Source organism: Catharus ustulatus, chromosome 14 (assembly GCF_009819885.2).
Source record: "Catharus ustulatus isolate bCatUst1 chromosome 14, bCatUst1.pri.v2, whole genome shotgun sequence".
Lineage (NCBI taxonomy): Eukaryota > Metazoa > Chordata > Aves > Passeriformes > Turdidae > Catharus > Catharus ustulatus.
The window spans coordinates 4,317,274-4,331,068 of record NC_046234.1 but is presented as its reverse complement, the minus strand read 5'-3'; the positions used below and the strand labels follow the sequence as shown (position 1 = coordinate 4,331,068).

The 13,795-nt window shown below is 41.1% G+C and overlaps 1 protein-coding gene across 3 annotated transcripts in view; it reads left to right on the top strand.

The window, feature by feature from the left end:
• HTR2C (5-hydroxytryptamine receptor 2C) overlaps window positions 1–13,795 on the top strand; it is a 224,835-nt gene that overhangs the window by 133,391 nt on the left and 77,649 nt on the right. Inside the window, exons 1-2 of one of the 3 annotated variants that reach the window (XM_033072283.1) lie at window positions 5,632–5,789; window positions 12,918–13,298. The exons of 1 other annotated variant lie outside the window; for it this stretch is intronic. The gene's annotated coding sequence lies outside the window, so the exon portion shown is untranslated. Of the gene's footprint in view, window positions 1–5,631; window positions 5,790–12,917; window positions 13,299–13,795 lie in introns of those variants that run through there. One more of the 3 variants, XM_033072282.2, reaches the window with a different exon arrangement.

The following is a 13,795-nucleotide window of genomic DNA, read 5'->3' as shown; positions in this document are numbered from 1 at the left end:
TTTGTAGCAGCAGCACAGATTGTTTTATAATGCTATTTCCTCAGTAAATGACATTTTAAAATTTCCTTGATTATTGATCTTTTTGCCTTTGAAAATTTCTAATTTATTTTGGAAGCTGGGTTATAATGAGCTTGCAGGCAGCTTATCACATAATTTCCAAGAGGCATCAACACTGGTCTGTGGTTGTATTTTTGCTTCTGATAGTGTGTGTTTGCTTTATGCTTTGCTAAGCATTAAGATAAAAAATACTCTTTATGGTAATTGGGAGTCCTGCCCTGCTTCCTTCCTCTGGAGGGAAAATGATGTCAGGGGTATCTTATCTATCAATATGCCCCTGAAAACCTGTGGGTGTCTTTGTGAAAACCTTGTAGTGGGAGATGGGAGTGGGGCAGTGACTGTGCAGCTGCTGTGCATGACTCTGGGATGATGAATTGCTTTGGTGGCAAAGGAATTGTCTTCATCCTGCACAATATTTCTTTTCCCATATCAGATGAGCTTAAAAAGTGAGCACCACATTCTCTGATCCTCACAAGGGTGAGGCTTCAGAACCTGAAGAACTGGATTTGGGGGATGAAAGTTTTTCTTTTGGGGTTCAGGGACTTTCCTTCCTGGGGCCACAGGCTGAACAATCCAGCAGGGCAATTGTGGCAGTGACCCTGAGCCTGCAGAGCAGGAAATGTGGAGCTCCCTGAGCTCCAGGAGGGCCCTGCCTGGCTCTGGGGCTTTGCAGCCCCTCTGCTGAAAGGAGCCCGTGGTCTGGCCGTGGCCATTCCCCTGCTGCACTCACACACGGCTCTCTAAAAAACAGCACTTGCAGGTGCATCTCCAGCAGTGTCCCCACATGGTGTGTGCTGAAGTAAATGCATTGTTTTGTTGAGTTACCTTTTATCTTACAAGCAGGGCTTTCAAATAATCATCCATCAAAAGCCATCATATTTTGGGAAGTGTTACACTCAATAAAATAGGCAACTGAAACATCATCTTCCACTAGTCTCACAGCAAGTACACTTAAAATTCAGGTTGTGTTGGGGAACAGCACAGCAATGAATACAAGGAGACAGGATTGAGAATAGATTTTTCCACGTTAGAAGGATTAATCTCAACTCTCACAGAAGATTTAGCTCTTTCCATGTAGGATGCAAGCCTTGTGGCTCTGAAATAATTAGCATGCAGACTTAGTGTGTAATACACAAGATAAAAATAGACTTTTTTAAAAATCATGATGTGCACAAAAAATATTATTTTGTTGAAAACCTAAGAGAAGTAGTTTAACAGCTTATACCCATTTGTTTGTGAGCTCATAGAGGAGATACAAAGATGACTAAACAGCTCTGCAGTTTTAGAGTTGGGATCAGTAGTTAACTTGACTTCCTTATAACAAAATATTCTTTACCTTTCAACAGCATATAGCCAATCAGTGAACGTTTTCATGCACCTACCTTGCTGGGGATGAGAGGTGCACGCACAGAGTTGTATCATGCTGAAGGCCAAATCAAAGCCTCAAGCCTGAAGATGTAGCACCCTGAGGGTGCTGTGGGCTTCCTTGAGCCTTAGGCTATAGATGGAGAAAAATTCGATTTATTTGTTCTGGGTCTTTGTAGAGACGTATTGACATAAATTACATTGAATTACCCACAGTAAATGGACTATTTCCCCCCATCTCTGGCCCAGGGATTGCACCAGGACTATGGCACCTTCCAGCAGCTGTACAGGAATGGATGCAATATTTTCTCCTATATTTCCCAACATGGCTAATAACTTCAAAATAACACCAAAGAGCTCTTTCAGTTATAAAGAGGTTAAGAAATAGGGGAATGGGTCTTTATAGAAATATGCATCTCTATGTAATAAAATATTGAATGTGATTAAGTGAATTCAGCCTCATAAAATGAATTCAACCTCATTTTTAGTGCTCTAAAATGATAATGTAGAGGAAAACCTATTCCAGACATTTCTTCAGGCATTGCAGTTACTTCATTAGCCTTTATTTCTTCTCACTTCTGCTCTCTTGACAGCTTTTCAAGTCTCAGGTTCTTCCTTTTTGGAATGCTTTGATATGCTCATCTGTTTGACAAACTGTTTAAGGTCTTGATCTTAATTTAACATTTGTAGATACCCACAGAGGGTTTTGTTAATGAAGTCTTTAAAATACTAAGTGAAGTTCTAGTTTTCTTCAGGAACAAAGTTTTATCTTTGACATTGTTTTTCCTTTGGAATTATATTCCTATTTAATATCTAGGAACTTTTTAGTCTTACAAAGCAGCAACGGGCTTGTAAGGGTAGGGATGTAATTAAATGAGGATTTTATATTTCTTTGGGGTACCTCTTTTAAAAGAATAGGAATACATCATAATTGAAAATGTCTTTTCAATGACAGAAGCCTTTGATACCACAAAGGCATGAGAGTAAGTGGTTGCCCAACCTCAGATTAGGAGTGCTCTTATGCTTTGATGGATAATGCTCTGTTTTCTGGATTGAAGCCATGGTTTTTGCTAGTTCATTTGGTGTAAGGTAATTAAATTGAACTAAGGGTTACTCATAAACTATATTCATGAATTTTAGCACTGCTGACAATGACAGCAACCTGAGTTCCTGAGTCTGTGATAGGGACTGACAGGAGTAATTCATTGCCCTGTTGCAGCTGGATCTGGCATTTCAGATCTCCAGTACCAGATGCAGTGGCTATAAAAGCCTCATTGAGGCAAAGGGAAGAGCTGTGTATAAGAGGGAAAGGTTGACATGGAGAGAAAGAAAACATTTCCAAGAGGTCTGTGAAACTAGAAAGCCTAGTATATTTTATTATTAAAAATTGGGTCTATTTTGGGAGCCCCTCTGTGGTGCTCAGGGATCTACTGCAGCCCAGAGATCCTGAGCAGCACAGCCACACTGTCCACTGTGACTTCACATTATCTGGAACTGTTTTCTGCTTGAATCACACAAAATGTCTCTTTGCTATAGTAATGTTTGCATTTAAAAAAAAATTACAAAATTGGGTAACAGTATCCTGGCAGTGTGAACAGCATAAATGTACTGTTGGTCATAGCAAAGTGGTCAAAATGTGATCTCTTTTGAAAAGACAAAACAATTTTCTTGTTTTCAAGGCAAAAATTTAGGGAAAACTTACTTCTGAAATGTGGAATTTTCTGTTGCTTTTAATATGCCAACAACTAGCAGACTTTTGGCTGGTGGGTTTTTTTTTTATTTCTTCTTTTTCCTTAGTGCTTTCCCTCATAAATATAATAATTTAAATAAATTACATACATTATCTAAAAGAATGCAAAATAACCCATTAGTTAATTTCATTTGGCTAATTTTTAAAAGAAAAATATTTTGCCTCTGGTTAAAGCTAAGGTGCAACATGCATAGCCCTGCTGCCTTTAAATGCTCATGCAGGCTCATTCTCTAGATAAGGACCCAGTGATCCTTAGAAGTGAAAAAGCTGCACCAAGAGGTTTGAAAAGGCTCATTAAAGTTCAATTAGAATATTCGTTTTAACACTAGGCATCCTACCCCTTTTATTTCCCAAGCACAAACAATAAAATTTTCATCACATACAAGTACATACTTAAAATGTGCTTTGGAAATAAATAATCTTCATGTTTAATTCATCTTCTATAATAATTGATGTCCATTAGGGATTTGGATCAGGCATTAGGTATACAGCTCCACAGTGTGGCATCAGATGTGTGATTCCCAACTGTCCCTACTGGGAAGTTTGTCAAGTGAATTGAAATAAAAATTATTTTCAGAAGAGTTATGATAGATTTTTCTGAAGAGTTCATCTGTTTTCTGAGCAGTGCAGCCTTGGCAGACACTCAAAAAAACTTGACTCAGCACCTTTACATTGAGGGATTTCATGATTTTTTTAACTACTTCTGTAAGTTTTATTCATTTAGCATCACACTCTTTTCAGTTACTGGTTCTCAGCCATGGGGAATAATCCCCTTCTCCTGCCTCCAACATTACAAACATTTAAATTTTCACTTGGCTGTTTGATTACAGGATATGAGTTTTGTGAGACTCGTGATGTGGTCATTTACAACATCAGTAAATCCAGATGTGAAATTTCAGCATCAGGCAGTTCCCATGTGTTGTGGCTCTTCAGGCTGCTCTTAATTCCTTTTTTTGCAGCGATAAACCTGCCAAGAATGCAGTGCTTGTTATACTGTGATGGATGTCTTGTGGAGTCAGTCCTTGTCCCCAGTGCCTGCCCTTTCCCTGCCTTTGTTTCCTCTGCAGTACTGCTTATCTGTAAGACATTGTGCAGCCTTTTGAAATGGTGCAAACCTTTAAATAAATGTGGTATTTTTGGCTGAATGCAGGCATGGGGACTGGTGTGATCGCTTTTTGTAGTGCTGGGTAGTGGCCACTGCCTTAGAGGGGCCTGTTCTACAGAGTGGACACTGTCTGCATGTAAAATTATTCATTAGAAAATGATTGGGAAAAGTAAATGAGTCCTGTGATTTTAATTTTTTTTCTTATTGCATTTATCACTACTTGCATTAATGCAATTAATGCAAAAGTATTTGGGGAATCTTAAAACATAGAAAGCAAATCATATGGAAGGTAATGACTCATGTCAGGGAAAGAGGTGCCCTTTGTGCTGTCCCTGCAAATCTTGGCTATAATCAGTTTAGGAGGGCTTTTAATTCCCAAATTGGTGATCAAAACTTTGCTGGCAGTTGCAGCTGCTTGGCTCTTAGTCCTTTGGCACAGGTCATTAGGGACTGCAGTGTTTTGGCTGCCCCACAAGACATGTATTTCCATGAGTTTTAAATACTATTCCATGGCACTGACCTTGCAGGAACATTCTGTTCCAGAGGAAGCTCAAATATTAAGTCTTCATAATTTTCACCGTAAATCACTTCATAACCCCACATTAAAAGGGAAAAACCTTCTTAAAGATATTTATTTCCCAGCTTCAGTTATAAAAATAATGTTCTAATCTAAAAAATTTAACATACTAATAAATGGGAAAATCCACAGAGAACCCCCTGATGTATAAAACTAAGCCAGCCCAGTGACTCAGATATTATTAATTGTTATTGCTCGATGTTCTTAAAGAACCTTCCCTGAGTCTTTTTTGAAAGACAAATAACTGATTTAAATAAGCTGCACTTTTCCTGTCCTAGGTGGGCTAGGTCTTAAAGCTGACAGTGCAAGGTGTGACCTCACAGCCATTAAACATTAAATAGGCATTTTGTGAAGGCAGTGGCAGTGACAGAGGCCCTGGTGTGTGTTTCTTCACCTCCTTGTGAGCACTAAGCAGATTATTTTTGTGAGTCTCCCCTGAAGGGACAGAAAAAAAGCACAGCCCTTTTGGTAGAAATGGCTCATTAAATTTTAGGTGACAAAATTCACTTGCTATGATCTCTTGGGTAAGAACACTTGGTCATTCCTAAACAGTTTTCTTAGCTCCGACCCAAATGTTTCCTGCTGATAGAAATGCCACTTCCTTCACTTTGCATATATTCAGAATCAGCACCTTACATGATGTCTGCAGCTTGGCCAGTGCATGTCATTCCGTGGACACAGTGAGCTGACACAGAATTCATTCTTCCCAGTGATCCCTTCTGGAGGATCAGCTCTCTCTTTGCTGCCTGTGCTGCTGTCACCCAGGATGAAAAGCTGTAGGTACCCCAGGGCTTTCAGTGACTTGGATGAGAAGTGCACAGATGCATCAGAGCAGCATGGGCAGCGACTTCTGGGAAGATCATGAAAAGCTGAAGCCTGGCTAATGGAGCCCAGCTCCTCTCCCTTCCCTTTGGCAGCCGTTCAGGTAACACAAAGTAAGTACAAAGCCTGGCGCCGAGACAAAACGCAGTGATTTGTGCTGTAAGTGTTCCTAAAGGCAAAAGGGATCGTTGAGGGCTTCCCTGAATTGATTCCTGTTTGAACTAAAGCCAGAGCTTAAGCCAGGCTTTGCAGAACTGCAGCTGCCTGCCCCGTGGCAGTGGCACTGAGGTCTCTGGCCAGGTTTGTGGCAGGGTCTGGGCTGAGCTGGGCACAGGGGGAGCCTGCCAGAGGGGCTCTGGGCTGTTTGGCCTTTCCTGGCTGGAAACACAACCTGGTGTGGTGATGGATCTTGCTCAGCATCTGGACCCTCTTGGGACCAGCATGGCTTCTGTTTGTGATGCTGAGTAAAACTGATGTGACAAATTCACCATCACAAACAGCACGCAGAGAGTTTTCCCACTTTGGCAAGGGGTCAGTAGGATCCAGTGAAAAACAGAGACTGAAGGAGTGGGTGTTTGTGATGAGATGATGTACCTGACATCCTGCTCAGCCCAGGCGCTGTCTCCTATTTTGGATAAGACCCCTTTGCTCCTGTGAGCTGGTTATGTGGGGGTGCTGGACTACATTTCCTGTCCCATCTGCTTTGCTTCTGATGGGAATAAAGTTTTGAAGCTGCCCTTTCTTGTTGATGATACCCTTCAAATCATTTCCGTCTCCAGGGAATGTGAAGTCTTGAGGAGGGGGGAGACTTTTTGGTGGCTTTGTTTGGGTTGGGTTTATCATTTTAACTTGAACCTTATATATTTATTTGAAATAAAAATGTTTGAAATATACTCCTTCAGAACTAAAATGACATTGCATAATTTCTATATTAAGATTTAAACTCATCATAATATCTCAAGTTCACTTAAACCAAATATTTAGACCTAAGATGTTTCCTATTAACATATAAAGAAAGCTACAACCCAGGGAATTCTCTGGCTAAACACATGAATTATGCTCAATTGCAAACCACTGTAGTTCATAAAAACAGCAGCTATCATCAATCCTTTCTTAGGTAAAGATGAGTTGAGGTCTTTTCTAATCTTTTGATCATAATGTGATTAGCCACAATTGCCTCAAGTCACTAATTATGTAGATAATTTTCTTCATGTGCTGACTCCTTTTTAAATGTAAACTCAATGGTTTCTTTTGTAGCCACTGCACCTATTAAAATGCTTTTTTCCCCCTGCATTGTAAATTGAATTCCATCTTTGATTCAAAAGAAACTTGACATAAGTTGGAGGCAAAATTAATTAATTATCTAAACAGCAAGAAATAAAACCAAAGGAAAATGATAGTTGCTAACATTGTGTGCTATTAGCATAAAAATATTTGAAGTTACTGTAATCTCTCAAGCAGTAGTAACCATTACCAGACAATCAGAATTAGTTTTTCTTTTCTTCAGGGAGAGATTAATAGGTAACAGGAATTACACAATAGGAGTAGCCACAGTTACTTATATGGAAATATTTTGGCTGCAGTCAGTGGCTCCTAGGTCAGACTCGTACTTAGATCATCCCTCTTGTTTGCATTATGTTCCCTCTAATGTTTTCTGCTCTTTGAATGCATGAGTTGGGTTCCACATGCATCGTTGTGGAGGTGAAGCAGGGAGCTGACACTGCTGTCACCCTTCCTGGCTCCAGAGCAGCAGGACCTTCCCTGTGCCAGTCCCAGGGCTGGGCTGCTGTGTGCTCATGAGCTGAGGGTCTGGTCCAGAAGGGAGAAGACACTCCCAGCAGAGCAGCAATGCCAACACCTTTGTCACTGGTGCATTTGGCTCCATTTGCAAGGCACAGTTCTTGCTCTCTTACACACAAGGATCTGGGCTTTGGACACTTGGGTCCCTTCTCTGTTGGCCTCAGGGTACAAAGTGTCAGGGCAGAAAGCACCTCCTGGCTTTGTAAACCTGGGCAGACCAGCTGAAGGTCAGTGATGAGGAAGGGACATCTTCTGCTCTGAGGCATTACAGGAGAGGCTGCCTCCTGTTATTTAAAATCCACTCCCTTTGTTATGCAAAGCATATAGTGACAGTAACAGGAAGTGTCATTAACCTTCCTCTCATTTGGGGAGGAACTGTTTGACTGCACTAAAATTATTATGAGTGATATACTGGATATAAAACAGGAATGTTAATTGGAAATTAAGCTAGAAGAGAGGTGTCTGTGGGACAGAGCAAAAGGTGACACTGGCATATGTCTCATTCTCTGTGCAAAGGACAGCAGGAAGGAGAATGACAGAGGGCAAAGCTGAAACCATGAAGAATTGCTGTGGGTTTAAGGTGCTTGTTGTACCCTACCTTGGTGCAGAGACTCTGCTCCTAGGCACCCAGTGCCAAACTTCCATGAAATGAAAATTCTGCTATGGTGGAAAATATTATTGCTGGCTTTTTCTAGCTGTGCTTTGCTGTGTTTAATTTTCTTTCCTAAGAGTGTTTTAAAATACTTAAATATCCTATATTGTCTATGCTGACTCCTTAGCAGGAAAAGAGCAATGTGCTCATGCCTTGGGGCTGTGGCTGTCACCAGCTGAATTGGTAGAACAGATTAAGGTTGGATGGCAGTTTTGGAAACCCTTCCTTGGACTGTGCTGCTCTGACTTGTTGGGTGTCCACTGGAGAAAATGCAGTTTTGTGTCAAAACTGTGCTTTTTTTCATCAAATGATCAGAATGAGGGTTAATCTTCTGCCCTCTTGTATCTATGTCTCTGTGTGATGCTCTGCTGTGGGGTGCTGAGCTGGCGTTTTGTAGTGGGATGTTTATTTCAAGATCAGAAAGTGGCTGCTGGTTCTGAATTAGAGACTTTTAAAATCAGGCCTCCAGAGACATGGAGCTATCTTAGCATCTTTTTAGCTGCCACAAAGCCGTTCAAAGGGAAACTGGAAGCCATTCTCTGCAAAATACCAATTTTCTTTTGCTTTAGTTAGTAACATTTAAAATTACCAAAACTGGGTTTAAATGTTCCTTTTCTTCTGGGTTTGGTTTTTTTTTTGTTTGTTTTGGTTTGGGGTTTTTTTGTTGGTTTTTTTTTTTTTGTTTTTTTTTTAATTGTTGGTTCCAAGTTCTGGGATAAGGGGCAGACACAGGCTGTCCCCCCACCTCTCACTCTGTCCCTTAAACAAAAAAAAAAAAAAATTTGCCCAATACAGTGTGAATTTTTACAATGTAAAAATTCAACCACAGGCATACTTTCAGAAATTGGAACAAATAGAAGAAATATTTTTATTTGTTTGTGGACTACAATGAAAAAACTTGCAGGTGACTGTGACATTTGTAACTTGTGGAGGCTCCCTGTGCTGGGGATGAGCTCTGGGGTGGGTGGGAGACCCTTTGGTCTCAGATTTATTTAGTATGAGGGAAGCCCATGGGTGGGATTCAGCTTTTGTAACCCTCTGCAAGGAATAAGTCTTTGTCTTAAATAGGACTGTAACACTCTTGTTTGAAAAGAATTGTGTGAAGCCAGCACAGTGACTTTTCTTCCTAAAGCCATATAAATCTCTGTGAGACTCTTTTGTCACATTCAGAGGTCTCAGAGAGAGAATCCTGAAGAAACTGAACACAAAATAGAAATAAAAATGAGGGGGAAATTGAGTAAAACACTCTTCTGTGCCTCAGTCACAGCAGTTCAAAATGGAGTTAAGTTTTCAAATTTTTTGTATTTTTTAAAAGATAATTCTGAGTAGTTGTGTTGCAGCATTGACTACAGTGCTAAACTCAGCCTGCAATATAGTGAAAAATATATTAATAATGGTAGAGTCTTAAATGCCCTAACATTATTCTCCTATTGCACTGACTAAACACTTACATTTTTCAAGGGAACAGCAACTTAATTCTTAATTAAAATCACTAAGCAATTGCAGATTACATTTAATTTAAATATTTATCGACTTTGTTTAAGCTTTCAAAATAGATTAGATTTGGAACAGCAAAACTGCTAATATCTGAATGATAATTTTACTTCTGAGCCCAATCAAGAAACTAGTCAGGAATTCAGCTAAGAATTTGCTGTCCTGGAGGAAATGCTTTAATAAGGCATGTACAGAGGGCCTTTAAAATTGATTGGTCTCCAGTAAAGAACAATGTATGATATATAATATGATAGTATTTTAAAATCCTGCATTTTCCCTTTGCTTTGTGGGAGTTGCAGCTCTTCTTGCTGCCCCAAGTACAACTGCAAAAAATGTACAGTGAACCAATGACAGATGAAAACATACCAACCTGCTAATCCCCTTTCTTTTTATAATGCTAACATGTTAAAAAATTGGAGCCCATGGTTATCCCAGTTGATTTAACTAGTCAACACATATAAAGTTAAGCATGTATGTAAATGTTTTCAGGGTAGAAATTTAAACCTTGCACAAAGAAAATTTTCACTGGTTTAGGGGTATTTTGTATATATATATATATACACATCCTTTGGCACAGCATTTTCTCCAGTAAAGCTCAGCCCCACCACCAGACCACCAAGGCCTTTTCAAGGACCAATTCAAACTCTTGGTTTCTCACTCCTGCCCTCCTCTAGGCCAGTTTTATGCCCTGCTATACCCTTTCATTTTGAGAAACAGCTTCTCTGTTGCATTTATCTGCCAGATCCTGCAAGCTTTAGGATGATTTAATGCAACTTGTGGGTTTAATTTTGCAAAAATGCTCATGTTGCCTAAATAACACAGTATCTATGGAATCTTTCAGGATGGAGTTTGAACCTTCTGGAAGCCTGTTTGGCAGTGTCTCACATTTTTCAGTGTGGATAAAAGTGCTCCTGAGACTGACAGGCTCTTTGTGCATGTCATAGGGATGTTTCAACTCGCCTAACAGTCTTCCCTTGGTTTGTTCTCTGTATTGTGAAGTCCATAAGAGCTGCAAGATCTTTTCTGCTTTTTGTTTATACTGCTAGGAAACATTATGTGAATTGTTTTAGAATGTGTTTCCTGTCTTATTGTACACTGCTGTTTAGGTTGGAATAGAGCATGTGTTTAATTTTTTTCTCGGCCTCATTACATTTCATTCCCTGCTTCACGCATCGCCTGTCCTGTTAGTCCATAAATCTGATCTATTCTAATCACTGTAAATTCTCTCTTTCCCCTAGCTGTGTGTCACCAGCAACACTAGTCACTTTGGAAATTGCTTTCCTGAGAGGTCATTTTACAAAAGATAAAGGAGGAGGCATTGTGCAGGGTGCAAGGCTGGGGGTTTCTCACTCCTTCGAGTCTCAGAGCAGCTGCTGCAGTCTGTCCTCTGCTCATAGGCTCATCTCAGCAGCTGTCACCTGCTGACAGGATCACCAAGATGAGTGCCTTGGGCTTAGACTGTAGCATGGCAAAGTCTTCACTGGGGTTTGTCATTTGAGTGCAGTATAAATTACACCACTTTGGGTAAAGCAGAGTTATCAGTTCAGAATCGTTTTTGTTGGAAAAAAGTCTTTTTAAATACAGAAACTGGGGTACTTAAAAACTGGCGGTGATGCAGAGCCAAGAACCTGCACTGGATGGTCCATCACAAGATCCCCTTGTACATGAGCACATTGTGCAAATATTCTGTGCCTCCTGCTTTACTTCCCCATCCCTTTGAAAAGCACTGACAGGCTGGTATTTGGTGTGTGTATATGACAGTAGGTCTGTGGGTTAGCTGAGATCAGTTACTTCAGTAATTTTCCCATTTTCCATGCTTACAGATGTCAGTGCTCCCCTGAGCTCTTGTTCCTCTGCTGACCCTGCTTTGGGGCTGGTTTGGTGGGGCAGTCCCTGCTGCAGCCAATACATCTGCTCATGGCCTTCCTTGTGCTGCTGCTGCATTTCCTGCTCCTTCCCCTCTCATTTAGCACTTCTGTGCTGTGCTAGATATCACAGGAGGCTCCTGAGAAGAGATTTTGAGTTTCTTGGATTCCTGCACAGCCTCTGCTTGGAGGATTCCTGGTGCTGCTTCCAGGCTCTGGGGTCTGTGTCAGGGTGCAGGGTGCCCTGGGGAGTTTTGCCATTTTGTTTCCTTGGCCTGTGCAGTAGAGATGTTTTGGAGCAGGAGATGCTCTGTTCCTCAGTGTCAGGCTTTTCCCTGACCTGGGCTCCCATGCTGGGTGACTGCCCTTGCCTTGATGCTGTGTTCCATGGTTTGTGTAGTGGTTCATGCCACAATTCACTCTTGCAGAAGAATGCCATCCACTGTCTTGGATAAATGAGTTTATGATTCATGAATGAGAAGAACACAACTAAATTTAAGTACTAGTGTTTATTTTTCCTGAATCCCTCCACCTTGTTTTCTTATTTCCTTCTGATTTTTCACTAATCAGGGAGAATAAGTGGGGATGGGAACCTGCCAATTTTTGGTTGGATTACTCAAGGGCAGTTACCACAGCCATGTGACACTACTACAGCAAAATTCAATTAGGATGCTTCCTAGAGGTTTTAAGTTATTAATGTATTTATTTGATTTGGTGAGCTTTAGTAGCTTTTTAATGACCTTTTGAATGTTTCTGGTTTTTAAATTACTCATATTACTTGCCTTTCAAGCCCAAGGATGCTGCAATACCATGTGTCATGCTATACTGGCTTTTTTCAGTCCACAGGGGACTGCTGAAGGTATAAATTCTCCCTGTTGCACAGAAATATGCCAATATATTCCCTTCTGCTAATTTCTCAGATGTGCTACTTTAATTAACAAAGCTAATGCTTAGGGATCTGATTGCTGAACAGCTCTGGTGACAGATTAAACCTTCCTGTTTGCAGCTGGTTTGTTCTGTCTGCAGAGGAGCTGTTCAAACCAGTGCAAGTTTGCACCAGTGGAACCCAGAGAAGAAATTCAGTGATAAACCAGAGTAAATAAACAAGTGGAGTAGAGGAGAGTGGTATGAGCTCTTGTTGGTGTTTGTGGGATGAAAACTGCTTGCACTTGAACATGTTAATTATGGGCAATTTTTCCTTGGTGTTGTGAGATTTGAATTACTCAGAACTATGTTTAATGATAAAATACTGAAACAGAACAAATTCTGAGTAAGCCACAGCTGACCAAGCTGTCCAATTAATAGGATTTTGTCTAATGGGCTCATTTAATTGGGATGTTTCAAACATAATCTAGAAAAGCCACAGACATTTAAATTTCAAGGATAAACATTGTTTTTCATTCATCTCTCTCTCCATCTCTCTTCCCCAGAGGTCTCCCTGGCATGTTTGAGTCTCCTCCCCAGTGAGCAGTCCAGCCCAGAGCCATCCACAGGTTCAGAGTGCTTTGAGAAGAGAATTCCTGCTGAGCCACAGGCACAGCAAAGCTGCCCAGCTCATCACCAGGCCTCGAATCTCCTTTGGAGCAGCTGCCAGAGGGGCTGAACTTCCCTGTTTCCTGCTGTGTGCCCTGATCCTGCTCCATGTCAGCAAGGGCTGCTGGAAATCCGTACCTCTGTGGTTCTGTGTGAGATCCTCACCCTGTCCTGCTCCCGTCCCTGCCAGCAGCGCTGCATCCCCATCCCCAGATGTGCAGGTGGCTGCAGAGAGCTCCCCTCCCTGAGCACAGGTGCTGCTCTCTTTCAAGAAAAAAGTAAGTGTTGCTCAGCAAGTGCTGGGCAAATGTAAAACTGCCTGTTCAGACAGAGACTGCTGCTCCTTGGGGGCAGGCGAGGGGAACAGGGCACTCCAGAACTCTGGCAGTGGCTGGGTTGGGAAAGGGCCAGCTCCAGCACACTGCTCTTAATTTGCCTGGCAAGGCAGCTCTCCCAGGTGAAGTGAGATGTGGTGAAGCCAAAATTATCTTCAGGAAGCTTTATTTGGTTTAAAATGCTTTGTTATCAAATAGTGCTTCTGACTTCTAACTTTTAACTAGCTTCAATTCACCTCTGTCTTTATTTTAAATTCAGTGGTACTTTACACAAAGTGTTCTCATCAGCCAAGCCACTGCTGAGTTTGTACACACAGTAGTTTAGTGTTCATCTGTCTCATTTCTTTACTGTCCAAGATGAATCTCAGGGGACTGAAGCTCTGAACCAAGTGGCTTCAGGCTATTCATCTGGAAAACAGAGCCACTTAGACCTTTGTAAA